This window comes from Crocodylus porosus, unplaced genomic scaffold (genome assembly GCF_001723895.1).
Source record: "Crocodylus porosus isolate Cpor-Errol unplaced genomic scaffold, CroPor_comp1, whole genome shotgun sequence".
Classification (NCBI taxonomy): domain Eukaryota; kingdom Metazoa; phylum Chordata; order Crocodylia; family Crocodylidae; genus Crocodylus; species Crocodylus porosus.
In genome coordinates this window covers 18,278,314-18,290,326 of record NW_017728928.1, presented here as the reverse complement: position 1 = coordinate 18,290,326, position 12,013 = coordinate 18,278,314, and positions in this window count along the sequence as shown.

Sequence of the window (12,013 nt, the reverse complement as noted above, 5' to 3'; positions counted from 1 at the left end):
ATTGCCTCTGTCAAGAAAAAAAATCATCAGATTTGCTATTAATATCATTAATCATGGACTTGACCTGACAATGTTAGTGGCATTTGGCTTCGACCCAGTGGTTGCATATTTTTAGCAGGATGCTGTCATTCAAATTTGGACTTCATTCATACTCATTGAGGCAGCATTTTAGCATCAGCTTAATACACCAGGCATCTTGGAGAGGCTATATTAATATTTTGGCTCCCTGACTGCACAGTCCTTTCACATCCCTATATGAGAAACAAGAAAGGACAAAGCTTGGCAGTTTCAGTTCACTGGAGTTTACATCCCTTGGGTTTCACTTAGAGTTTTGTGTTGGGATATATACAAAGGGCCTGGACCTCAGCTGGGGTAAATTGGCCAAGCTCCATTGAATTCAATAGAACAGTATCATTTTATACCAGCAGAAGAGCTGGTCCCAAAATTTCACAGGGCCACCCAAGTGTACTTGCTGAGTTGGAGGTCTAAGTTAGGAAAAATCCACAGATTTTTCACATCATGTTCACTCAAATCCAGAGTGTGCCATGTACATTGGAAGTGCACTGTCAGTACTTGAGCCATAGTGAATACAAGGCAAATTTCAGGTTTATAATGAAACCTGGAAAGTTTGACCTTACCTTGTGGTTTAATGAATTATTATTTTTTTATGAAAAAGCCTTGTTGTTTATCCTGAATACGAACCCATGCTTTAGACATGATTGTTTTTAATCTTAGAATCATAGAAAAGTAGGACTGGATGGGACCTCAGGAAGCCATCTAGTCCAATCACATGCCTCAGGCAGGGATCATCCCTATCCAAACCATCCCAAGCAAATCCTTGTCTAAGCTATTACTAAAACCTGTTACTAAAACTACACAGGTATGTTATATAACCATTAAGCATAGCACCCTAACCTGCCACAGGTAAAGCAGGGGGACAGTAGTGGACAACTGCAAGGGTTGTTAAAGTATTCCTGGGAGATCCAAGAAAGAGGATCCCCTGCTATAGAGGAAGACACACACCCCTGCTACAGAGGAAGGCAAAACCCCCTGCAGTCCGTATCAGCCTGACCCTGGGGTTAAAATTTCTTCTAGGGCCCAAATGTGGTGATTGGTTTGACTGTGAGTAGAGGGACAAGATCCTCTAGCCAGGAACCTGTGGGTTTTAGTCCCAGTAGGAGCAGTGGCACACTCCCAGTCACATCCTCAACCTTGCCTGCAACCAACAACCAATGGGTCTGAGGGAGGAACAGGAATGGGGAAAAATTCTTTTCTGGCCTCACGCAGCAGCCAGCAAAGCAAAGAAACATGGAAAATACACATAGTAAAGCATAGGCATAGTCACTCCTAGATCAGGTATGCCCAACCCCTGGCCCATGGGCCAGATCCAGCCTCCTCTCCATGCCATCGGGCCTGGGAGCGCTCCCCATGGGTTCATGGGGACCCTGAAGGACTGGTCCTGTGCATTGGATCAGGCAAGCAGGGCTGTGTAGGACCTGATCCTGGTCTACAGTGCCAGACAGAGGTAGCACGGGGCTCCAGGTCCATTCTTAGGACAAAGAGCCGAGCAGTAGTGCAGGGCCCCGGGGCCTGATCCTGACCCACAGGGCCAGAAGGAATTGATGCAGGGCCAATCTGGGTGTGTGGGCCAAAACCTGGTACACAGATGTAATCCAGTTCAAGGACTGGCCCCCCACCACCCACAGAGCCAAAAATGTAAGCACCACTGTCCTGACCAATGCTTACCTAACCTCTTTCTGAACACCTCCAATGATGGAGATTCCCTAGGCAGTCTATTCCACTGCTTCGCTATTCTAACTCTGAAGAAGTTCTTCCTGATATCCAATCTATACCTACTCTGCTGCAACTTTGAAACACTGATTGATCTGTGTCCTCCTCTCTACAGCTTGTAGTTTTGGGGGACCAGACTCTCTCTGCTAGCTTTCCCTGAGGGAAATTAGCACGTTATGTTACAGTAGCAAGCAGGGACTTCTATGGAATGTATATGGGTACAGGGTTTGGCGTGAGGCTGATTTCATTTGTTCTACAGCAGCATCCTGATTTGCTCCAGGTGCATGGAAGGAGAGCTGAAGAACTGCCCCCAAATGCATTGATTTTATCTAGGGCTACAAACACAAGTCCTGCAATAAGAATACTCATAATTGTTGGGTGTTTGGATCCAAAATTTAGGCTGAACTCCACTTTAAAAATATATTTGAAAATTATGAAGGCATCCCTAAGGATAAGGGAATGTGTGTGTGTTTTTGTTTTTTTTTTTATCTATCTGTAGCCAACAAAGAAGAGTAAAAATCCTTGGAACACCTTGACCTCAGCAGTAAAAGGTGATGGAACATTTTTAAGGTCAATGGCTTGCACTTCAGAAAGAAGTGAATCAATGGCATGTGAAAATAGTGAGCTTTGAAACCCTCTTATTTTTAAGAGCTGAAGGCCATCAGAAATAGTTTTCCATGAAATTGCAGTAACTTGTCAGATATGACCTTGATATATTCTCCCCAAAAATGATGTACAGGGAAGCCCATGCATGATATTTTTGCCTATTGCTAGATTTCTATTAAAATAAACAGATTTGACTAGTAACTTTAGATCTCAAATTTAACATGAATCAATAGATCCCTTCTTTGGTCATGTAGCCCTTTTAACAATATTTATAATATTGAAGGAACACCACAAATAAATATAACTCCGCTGCCAGCTAGAGAAATGAAAATGTCATCCTTCATGGTTTTGTCAGAGATTTATTTATAATGGTATCCTATAATGAAGTACATGTGCACTGTGAGTGACACACTGAGGACAAGACAGCTGTTATTTCGACCTCTGAACAAATATATATAACACATGTCCAATTTCTTTCTTGGACAGAAGATGTGTATCTGGTCCATTGGAACAAAAATTTAACTTTACTAGATCATCATAAGCTGGACAATATTTTTTTCAAGGTTCAAGACACTTAATGGAGAATAAGGAGAAAAATCTATTCTGATTTCAGACAGACGGAATCCTTGTTGGCTTTGTTTCTCTGCCATTCAAGTATATTTTATTTCATTTGCCAGCATGGTTAATTTTGTGAGGGCCCCTGGTCTATGGCCAGCAATTAACACCACTTAGCAGTTTTTCAATAGGATAATTGCCTGTTGTTCTGCACACATAGCTCTCATTCAGATGCTAATGAATATTGGGGCACTGGCCATCCACACATTCCCAAACCAGGTATGTTCTGCTTCAGACTAAATTCTAAGATGGGCTGTATTGTGCATGAACACCAGCAACATTAGGAAAAAAACTCCTGTAGAACAGAAGTAGTTCCACATCAGTCTGACATTAGAAAAGAAAAGTTTGAGGAGATAGACAAACTGTACAAAAGCTGTGTTATTTCAGTATATCAGCAGCTAAACAGAAGTGGTTATTCCAGTAACCTGTTCAAGAGGTATCTTAGTGTTTGCATTCAAAACCACGTGTTTTCATCAGGATCTGTGATAATCCAGGCCATCATTTATTTTAGAGAAGTGGTTTTAAACCTTTGGTCTGTGGACCCCTATGTCTAAAGCAGCTGTTCCCAAACTCTGACAGATTGTTCACCACTGCTGGTCTACGCAATCCATGCAAAATGTCTATGATCAATCAAAAGTATGTGAGTACCAAAACTTACAATTCAAAGGGCTCTGCACCTCCATTTGAAATTTCCAGAGATCCGCACTGCCATTCAAAATTTTTTAGGGGTTTGCAAATGAAAAATGGTTGAAAACCACTGTTCTACAGACTGCAGGACTTGAGTTCCACACCTTAGCTAAGTAGAGGCAGTCAAAAAGCCTGAGGTTGAATAGATTTAGTCTTTGCAGGTTAGTCTAAGCTGCACAGATTAAACTGAAACAGAAGTGAACAGTCATTTACCTTTAATTCAGGAAATGCAGCCACATGCCTACAGTGACCCAGGCCAGAGGCTGGGGGATGCTAGAGCATGGCTCTCTGGCTGTATTCATTTCCTCTTCCTGCTGCCCTGGAGGTCTCTTATATTTGTAGTCCAGAATTACATCAGCACAACTCTGCAGGAATGCTCATCACTTCTGCCTGCTTCTAGGAGCCTCTGGGATTTGTAGTCCACAGTTGCAGCCAGCAGTAAGTTTGAGCAGGGGAAGGGGTATTTAAACCACCCCCCCGGCCCTAGATCCCAGCTGGGGTTTGCCTGGGGAGAGCATGGCTGCTCCCCTGCAGACTGAGCTACATCCCCAGCCAGGCTTGCCTCCCCCCACCCTACCCTCCCTGCTCCAGCCAGGGAGTGGAGGGGCAGGGCCAGCCCAGCTCTCTGGAGCAGATAGCAGGGCACAGCCCAGCCCAGGGCTGGAAAGCATGCTGGTGGACTGTGATTTAACTTGAATCAGAAAGGGGTCTGGGCCAGAAGTTTCACAAACTGGTTTGACCCAAATCAATTAAGTCTGATGTTACATTCAGGCAGGTTTATCTTAAACCAGTTTCAACCATTTTGAAACTGGCTTGTGTGCACTGAGCTTCTCTTCTGTTACCAGTTTAAACCAGTTTCTGATCACTTAAACTGGTGTATGTGTAATGTCTGTCCCTAGCTTATGTTTACCTCATTCCTGCTAGCGCATGGAGACACAACTGCGTTGTCTATGCTGTTATTTTACCAAGTGCTATTTACTGCTCAGTAGCTAACATATGGTAAAAATGCACCTTTTTCCTAAGAAGATAATGGCTGGGGGGAGCTTAATGTTTTTCTTTACCTACTAAGGTTTTAAAAACTACGGACTGCCTTATTTTCATGAAGATTTTACCTTGAATTAGCTTAGCTATCTCAAGAGCACACATTTTCTTATAGTGAAGTCATGGGCATGGGGCTTTTATGGAAACCCGCACAATGGAGCCCTAGTCCCAGGTGAGGCTTCTAAGCACTGCTACCATACAAAAGTCATTTGGCCAACTCCTGGTCTCTATTTAACTGTGTTGGCTCTGGTGAAAGTGCTAAACTGATGTGCCTTTAAAAGCATGGCCCAGTGTGAATTTTTTTGGCTGAGAAAGTCTAGGGTTGTCACAGGACCCTAAGGTGCCTTGGAACCCGTTCAGGGGTGCTGTGGCATGGGTGTCACTGCTGCAGCTAGGTGACCATGAAACTGCCCCACACACCTAGCATGGAGCCAGATTGGAAAGCAGCTGTGGCAAGAGCAAGTTCTCCTGCCTGTATTAGATTTATCCTAATGCTTGACTGCAGAACCAAACTGGGCAGGTCCACCTACTGGCAGCAGCAATATAGAAGCCTGGAAATTTATCTGTGTGCTTCCGCAGCCTGCTAGGTAGAATTTGCCTCTGTTTCCTGGAGAATGTATGAGGCTGGACTGAGAAGGGCTGTGGCAAGAGCAGGTCATTCCTGCCTGCATTAGGTTTATCAGATGAACCTAATGATGATCTCAGTTTTTTACAAGCTCCGTCCATCCTACTTCAGTATGTAAACGTATATGTTGTACTCTTGAAAAACCAGCATAGAAGTAATGTGTGTTTCATATTAGTAAGAATAAAGATCACTGCTACTTGTTATTTACAGGGCATGTTTACGTATCTCCACATGGCGACATTGCTATGTCACCGTGCTTTAGTACTTTGTTTTGGAAGTACTAAAGCATGGCGCAGTAACCACCCATACTGCACTGTATGCATGGTGCATGGTTAGATTTCACCTACATCACCATAGTAGCACACTCTTACAGGGGAGTGCGCTGCTATGGTGAGGTAGCTGCTGATCACGTGTAGACCCACATGACTGCTACATCATCATAGGGCATTGTAGGGCAATGTGTAGATGTGCCCACAGTGTAGTAGCAGCTAGGAGCCCCATCCAGTCCTAGACCAGAGCCCTTTTGTTCCAAACATAGTCCAGAAGAACAGACCTTGCTCCAGAGAGCTGTATTCACCCCGGATCCCGCTCCCTTTTGTTCACACTATGAACCCCTATTCATGTGTATTACAGGCAGGTTCTTTTGGGATGATAAATCTTATAACCATATCCAGAAGACCATAATCCCCATGAAACAGCTGTTGAGTCACTTCAAAACTTCCCTGGAGACCACAACCATGGATTGGCCAACTCACAAATACCATTCCTGTTCCTCCTTTAGCTGGGAAGAAAGATCAGAATCAGCAGATTAATTGGTATCAATCTATACCATACAGGGGACCACCAAGGGACTCTATAGGCATAAGTACTGCCCCCCTTAGATAAGTTCCAGAAAGCATAGTCTTTTGAAGTTTAATTGCACTAGGGCAATTTAATCCAGAACTTGTAGTGACACAGTGAAATCAGTAGTCCCCGTAGCAAAAGGTAGTACAGGGTGGCACATTAGAGACCCGCTAGTTCAAAGAGTCATGAGGTTTTCATAGGCATTTCCTTGTAGCTTTCCCCACAGTAGGGCACAACAATATTGTTTGCAAAATATATATGTAAGAACCAGCTAATAGAAGCTTAAAAAAACACCAAAGAATTATTTTCAATGAGAAAAAGAAAAATCAAGAGACCTTCTCATGGCATCCATCCTTTTCTTCATCCACAGAGAACATCCCTCTTTTAACATTCCTACAAGTCTGTCTGGAAAGAAACCTGTGGTTTTATAGAAATTTTCCTAAAAGAGATGATTTTTTTTCTGTGGATGAGAACCCCCTCCCCTACCTTCCTATTTCATTGAGAGTTTGTCTAGCCAGATGCCTTTCTTTCTCTCCCCTCCGTTTCTTAAGAGCTTTACTGTCCTATCAGTCTCGCAGTATCCTGGGTGATAGTGCTGATTGTATTTTGTGAAAATCTCTGGCTACAGTATAATGAGCTCTGCTTTGTTCTTTCCATGACACCTACTACAGTTCCCATTGGGTGTTTGGAATAGTTTTTCATCAAACTGCTTAGCTTGATTCTCTTTTCTTCTGTATTGCTTGTTTTTTTAGACTTGTTTACTGGGTCAGTTGGCATGCGCATAATTGCTGAGCCATGCAATAGTGTCCTCCGTGGCCATAAGCAATTCCTGTAGTCCACCACTGAATTTAATCAGCAGGCAGCCATCGACAGTATGCAACATGGTACGTGTTTTGTAGTCTGGGGTGTCATGAGGACCCCAATGGTGGAGGTTGGTTGCGCACAGACCTTTCCCGGTTCAGAATCTATTCAGCAAGGCCCATTGACGGTGTGGCAGGTTGAAGCCACTTGGGTAGATTGTAGGATCTGTGATAAGGAACTTGTCTGGTGGTGATGTCAACCTCCAGTCCTCACACCAGAGGGTCTCTGCCATTCAGTCCTGGTGCAGCAGTTTGGACCGCAGTGGGTATTGTGATGGTAGGCATGTAGCAGGTGGATTTAAGAAACTGTTACAGAGCAGCAGGCTTGGATTGGTATAAATCTTCTCCAGTAGATTGCTAGTTGCAACTTCTTGTGAGATATGATGGGGGAAAATGTTGCTACCATGGACTGGATTCACAGTAGAGGGGGTAGCAATGGATCTACTATACCCCCCAGCTTGGTGTCATCTGCAAACTTGCAATCCATCCCATCTTCCATATTTTTAATAAAGATATTGATTGAACAAAACCAGCCTCAGAACTGCCCCCTGGGGCACTCCACTTGATACTGGCTGCCAACTAGACATTAAACCATTGATTACTATGCTGGAGGGTAGGGCTAAGATTCAGAGTGACCCAGACAAATTGGAGGACTGGGCCAACAATCCAGTCCATTTTCTATCTTCCTTACAGTCTATTCATTCAACTCTTATTTCTCTCCACCTTACAGTCCATTCCTCCAACCCATATTTCCTCAGATTGCTTGCAAGAATGCTGTGGGAGACGGTATCAAAAGTCTTGTGAAAGTCTTTTGATCCACTGCTTTCCCTATATTTCATCCATTGCTTTCCCCTATATTATGTCCACTGTTTTCCACATAGACTGGGGCTACACAGATGTAGATGTCAATGGCTTCACAAAATGATATTGCTCTTATTCATGACCCCAAGCAGCACAGCATGATCCAGCCTTCCAGATGGAACCCTGACTGCTCTTCTGACTTGTGCTGGGTTAGTTCAATACACGGTCACCCACAGACAGCATCTTGCCAGGTCTTGGACAGCTTCCTGCAAAGTCAGCACAGGCGGTCACTAGTCCACATCAGACTCCAGCTCCCAAATGTATGCTGGGTGACCTAGGATATCATATGGGACGCTGCTTGACTGAGAGCCCAGTGCTGGTCTACTTGATATGAATGGCGAAACTCCATATCTAACTTTTGGTGGGGATCAGGGTCATGCCTCAGTTGTTAGAGCAAGGGGAATTCTGCATGATAGATGCCTAAAAAGAGTTTTAAAATAAAGGGTCTGAACACTGCAGGCTATGCTAGAGCTGGTGGGAAAATCTGAATTGAAACCAAAAAAAATCAGTAGTCTTCACGGAAATGGAATTCCTTCAGGTTTTGACTGGGAAATGTTGACTCAAATATGGAAAAAGCAATATATTGAAAAAAAATCTAAGCAAAATTAATCTAAATGTTGTAGTTAATATGGAATGTTTCAACTCTTTCCCATTGAAAATTTTGTCACAATTGATTCACTCCTGCAAAATGTTTTATTTCAATGCAGCTGCATTTTTCAGTGATTCCATTGAAAATACTTTGACCAGCTCCAGTTATTATATGTAGTATATGAGGCTCTGAATGAAAGACCAAATTGTATCTAGCTACTCTGCAGCTGCATAAGGGTAGTGTAAAGTACCGTTACTCTCTGACAGTCTCTTTTGTTATCTCCCTCTTTAGCTTTCCCCCTTCCTTATCCAGATAATCCCTATTAGATACCTTAATTTTTTTTGTGAAGACTGAGGTAAAGTAGCTGTTGGGTGGCTCCATCTTCTCTGTATCTTTGGTTAGGAGTTTCTCCTAGCTTGTTAATAGAGGACGTGCAGCTTACTTGGTCCTTCTTTTCTGGCCAACATACTTACAGAACTTCTTGTTGTCCTTAACCTCCTTTGCCAGGTCCAGCTCATTCTTTATCTTTGCCTTCCTGATTTTGTCCAGCAGGTTCTTGCTATTTCCAGGGGAACATTCTTGGTGACCTGTCAATTCTTCCATTGAATGTATGCTTTCCTTTTGCATTTGATGAATTTTAGAAGCTCTTTGTGCAGCCACATTGGTCTCTTGCCATTCTTCTTGTGCTTCCATCATGTCAGGACAGTTCCTTATTGAACTTCCAATATTGTGTCCTTTAGAAGTACCCAGCCCACCTAGACACCTTTATCCTTCAATCTATCCTCCCATGACACCAGGTCTATTAGCTCCTTAAGTCAGATGGAACTGATCTTTTTGAAATCTAGCATCCTCATTTTGCTGACTTCTTTATACTTGTTGTCCTTGTGTTGTAGAGCAGAATGGAGGGTGTTTGGTTTTTCCTCTGTTTTCCTGGTTGCCACAATGGGCCAGGAAAGATTTTTTTTCTTCCTGTTGCTACAGGTGTCAAGGGTTTTTTGTTTGTTTGTATGTTTACCTTCCTTGGATGCCGTGGGTGGTGGCTGGAGCCAAGGCTGGGGATTTTGACTGGGATGTAGCCATGATCCTGCTGGGACTAAACCCGGAAGGTTGCGGGTTGGAGGGTCTTGCCCCTCCACTCAGGGCCAGACCAATCACCACATTTGAGCTCAGAAAGGAATTTTACCCCATGGTCAAACTGATATGGACTCCAAGGGGTTTTGCCTTCCTCTGTAGCTTGGGATGTGACCTTTATCTTAGATCTCTCAAGTGCATTTTAACAACCCTTGCAGCAGCAGGACATTGGCAGCCCTCATCCCCCTATTTTCCCTTTTCCAGTGTAGGGTATTTTTACTGTCTTTGGGCAATATGCCTTGTAGTCATGCATCAGAGTTGACTGTGTAGTTTTACGAATTGGTTAGACAGACTTGTATGAGATGGTTAGGACAGGGATGATCCTGTCTTAAGCAGGGGGTTGGACAGGATGACCTTTGGAGGACTCTTTCAGCCTTACTTTTCTATGATTGTGTTATTCTCACCTCAGTGGCAGGGAACTGCTTCTACGCTCAGAGGTCCAATCCTAAACTGTGTCAGTTGAATGTAACCTCAGTACATCTGAGAAGAAGGGAAAGGGAAGATGTAGCAGTTTGCTTCATCAGGTTTGAGCTGGCCGTGGGGCAAGTGGAACCCTGCATGAGCAGCTAAAGCAGCGAAATACACTTCTTTTTGCCAGCAAAGAAGATTCAACCATGATTGAGCCCAAAGGCTATTAAGTTTAGATCTCTCAAGTGCATTTTAACAACCCTTGCAGCATCAGGACATTGGCAGCCCTCATCCCCCTTTTTTCCCTTTTCCAGCACTAATAGATGTACATTTATTCTCAATGTTTTCCTTACCAAATGAGGACACCATACTTGACTTGTTTACCAACTAGAGGTCATAGCTCATGTTTCTCAAGAGGTAAAAGAAGGATTCTTGAAGAGAGAAGGCACTGGGTTATATAGCCAATGCTGAGGACTCTTATTTATGTAGAAAATATTGGAAATCCCACTTTTGATAGGTGGGATTCAGTACCTCACCTTTTTTTAAGGTAAGTCCAAAAGTCTTCCTGGGTTGCAACTTGACCTTCTATGATCTTGGCTTTCCTACTCTTCTTCATGAAAGGTGCACTATCTTTATAGAAACTTGGTGATCTTCAGTGGAATTCATTTGTGAGGTAGGAAATCCATACAGAACAAGAGGAATTCTTCAAGATCCAGGTGTCTTTTATTCTTTCTCTGTGCAATATTACTTGGTGTAACTGAACATCCTCCCTCATCTCCTCTCACACTGCAGGGGAATCAGAAGCAACTCCAGTGATATCAGTGGAGTTATGCCAGTGAGAGCGAGAGGAGAATGAGGCCCACCCCATATAAAAGCCAGCTGCCCTACAAGATGCTGTGTCCCCAGTGCAAAGCCCACTGACATCAATGGAAAGGTTGGACACAGTGGGCTCTACATCAAGTCCTATATGCTGAAACACCTGCAAAATGCATTATACGCCACGTCACTTGACTCATTTCAGGTAGAGAGGAACAGCAGGATTTCCACCTTATAGATCAGAACATTTTTCTCTTCACATTTCCCTTATCTCTTCAAGCCTGTTACCCTGACATGTTACAGAAGTTCTGCTGGATGCTGACAGCGCAATTTGCCACGCGATCCCAGAGGGGCTCATTTTAGGACAAGTTCCCTGGAAGCTTTGAGCGCCTACTCCTTTGCTTTCAGGGGGCATTAGGAGATATACCTACACAGTGCCTGCTGGTGGATCTAGGAGAACTGAAGCCACCAGTCGTGAGCCCATTAAGTGCCAGAGTCCTCTGTTCTTCTGGACTCGGTGTGCTGCATGGGAAGATGGGCCTGAAATATGCCCTGGTAGGTGGATTCCTCAGCTGACACTACAGAAATGAAACTGTGCCACCCTCTGCCAGTGGATAAAAAGGGAGAAATTGTAAAGGAACACATGGTCCTCTGAATGCATTAGTGAGCAAGAGGAGAGAGAGAGAGCTCAAGAAAGCTTGCCTTGCAGCCAAAAGCTCCTGAAAAGTCCTTTTATGAATGTTTTGTGTTAGAAACTTTGGGAATTACTCTTTCCCCACTCCCACCCACCTCATAGGGGCGGGGGGGGGGAGGCATTTGCGTATGTAGCCGTGGGGACACTGCTAACGACTTATCTGTCATTTTCCCCCTTTTGTGTCACTTTTCCAGTTTGATTTCATGTTTGCCTGTCTCCAGCCTGCAGATGCCCAGAGCTGCATTCCTTTCTCACCACGGCCCCCCTCCGCTGCTCCCCACTCCCACCCTGGGGCCTTGTGTGACTTGTTTGGTGAAGGCAAACCAAGAAAGGCCTGTGCCACTTCCATGGAAACAAAAGCCTGTTTTCAAACACTGTTAAGAGAAACTGTTTCTATCTTAGGCCTTTAATGACCTGAACTGTCCATCTTTGGAAAAAAAGGGGGG